General features: G+C 63.4%; 1 pseudogene; it reads left to right on the forward strand.

Moving 5' to 3' along the window:
* The window catches only part of LOC124578975, a 7951-nt pseudogene that overhangs the window by 1970 nt on the left and 3481 nt on the right, over positions 1-2500 (forward strand).

Below are 2500 nucleotides of genomic sequence, written 5' to 3' on the forward strand. Positions count from 1 at the left end.
AATCCGGTTCCTATTCCGGAACCCGGCAGCGGAACCGATACAAGTCGGGCCCCTCTTTTAGAGATGCTCGTCGGGGTAACCCAAAAGGACCCGGAGACGCCGTCGGGAGATCGGGGAAGAGTTTTCTTTTCTGCATGAGCGTTCGAGTTCCCTGGAATCCTCTAGCAGGGAGATAGGGTTTGGAACGCGAAGAGCACCGCAGTTGCGGCGGTGTCCCGATCTTCCCCTCGGACCTTGAAAATCCGGGAGAGGGCCACGTGGAGGTGTCGCGCCGGTTCGTACCCATATCCGCAGCAGGTCTCCAAGGTGAAGAGCCTCTAGTCGATAGAATAATGTAGGTAAGGGAAGTCGGCAAATTGGATCCGTAACTTCGGGATAAGGATTGGCTCTGAGGATCGGGGCGTGTCGGGCTTGGTCGGGAAGTGGGTCAGCGCTAACGTGCCGGGCCTGGGCGAGGTGAGTGCCGTAGGGGTGCCGGTAAGTGCGGGCGTTTAGCGCGGGCGTGGTCTGCTCTCGCCGTTGGTTGGCCTCGTGCTGGCCGGCGGTGCAGGATGCGCGCGCCTGCGCGGCGTTCGCGCCCCGGTGCTTCAACCTGCGTGCAGGATCCGAGCTCGGTCCCGTGCCTTGGCCTCCCACGGATCTTCCTTGCTGCGAGGCCGCGTCCGCCTTAGCGTGCTCCTCCGGGGGCGCGCGGGTGCGCGGATTCTCTTCGGCCGCCATTCAACGATCAACTCAGAACTGGCACGGACTGGGGGAATCCGACTGTCTAATTAAAACAAAGCATTGCGATGGCCCTAGCGGGTGTTGACGCAATGTGATTTCTGCCCAGTGCTCTGAATGTCAACGTGAAGAAATTCAAGCAAGCGCGGGTAAACGGCGGGAGTAACTATGACTCTCTTAAGGTGGCCAAGTGGCGGCGGTGTGGCTGCATCCGGACTTGGCTTTTCGAAGTGCGGTCTTGATGTAGTCGTGCTGCTGCTGCGAGGTGCCTTCCTTGGGTTATAGTTACAGGGAGAGTGATGCGCAATACATGGGCCTAGCCCTCTTAGCCTCTCCTCTCCTGCGGTCTTCTCCCCTTCTCGTGGGCCCGCTGATTTTTGCAGAGTGGAAGACCGCACCAGGGGCTTGGGGGGGTTACCAGCCCCCCCTCGCATTATCCCTTTATAGTTGGGGGCAGCCGACAAGAAACAAGAGATGGTGGCCCTTCCGCTGAAGGTGCCACCCCAGCTACCCCAGCACCTATCCGGCCAACCGGCCGTAACGAAAATGCGATAGTTTGTGTAGCTCCCTTTGCTTGCAGTGAGTGCCACCGCACTTTTACCACGAAGAACGGTCTCGGGGTCCATCGCCGCCGCCAACACCCTGCGGCCGCCAACGCTGAGATCGTGACGGAGAGGCATCGCGCGAGGTGGACGGAGGAAGAAGTCCTGTCGCTCGCCAAGGCAGAGGCCGAACTGTTCCTGGAGAGGGACGCCCGGTTCTTCTTTGTAAATCAAGAACTTACCAGGATGTTCCCCGACCGAACGCTTGAGGCAATCAAGTGCCGTCGGCGGCAAGCTGCCCACAAGCAGCTTGTCCGCCAATTCATGGAGGCACTTGAGATCGGTCGGGGTGAAGAGCCGGCGTCCCGCCGTGGAGCAGCGAGCTCGCTGCCTGACGCGGGCGAGGCCGCTGCGCCGCCCGTCGACGCAGCCGAGGACTTCGCGGCCGACACCACCGGGCCGCCGCCGGAGGGGCCGACTGACGCCGCCATCTGGGAGCATCTGGCGGGGCTACCTGCTTCCGCCCAGCGTTTCTCTGCCCTGGATCGAGTCATTGGTCTGGGGCGGGGCACGCCGCCCGATGTCATCCTGGGCATGCTCCCGGATGCCCTTGCGTCGGTCGGGTCCAGGGGGGAGAGGTCGATCACCAGGACACAGCGGCCGCGCCAACCATCCAAGCGGCCGCCTGCCGCCCCGCCGCTGCAGAAGCGCAAGCGGCGCCGCTGGGAATACGCGCGGACACAGGACGCCTTCCGTAGGTCGCGTGCACGTTGCGTGCGCGGCTTGCTGGACGGCACCCTGCTGCAGCCGCCACCCGACATCCCCGGTCTGCTGGACTTCTGGGCGGACCTCTTCACGAAGAAGCCGATCTCCACCGCCGGCTTCATCCGTGACCGCCTTCTCCCGCACTCGGAGCCTGTCGCTCCTGAGTGCCTATGGGGGCCGGTCACACGTGAGGAGGTCGCTGCTGCCTTGCCGCCCAGGGGATCGGCAGCCGGGCCGGACGGCCTGACTCCAGCGGAGCTGCGGCGCCTGCCGCATGAAGTCCTGGTGAAACTCTTGAACCTCTTCCTCCTGGCCCGCGCCCTCCCCGAGCGTCTGCTTCGCGCCCGGACGTCACTTCTCCCCAAAACGGCTGCACCAACATCCCCCGCTGACTTTCGCCCCATTACGGTCTGCTCGGTGTTGGCGCGGACCTTTCACAAGGTTCTCGCGTCACGCCTGATGCGTGCATGTGC

This window comes from Schistocerca americana, unplaced genomic scaffold (assembly GCF_021461395.2).
Source record: "Schistocerca americana isolate TAMUIC-IGC-003095 unplaced genomic scaffold, iqSchAmer2.1 HiC_scaffold_283, whole genome shotgun sequence".
In the NCBI taxonomy this organism is placed as follows: Eukaryota; Metazoa; Arthropoda; class Insecta; order Orthoptera; family Acrididae; genus Schistocerca; species Schistocerca americana.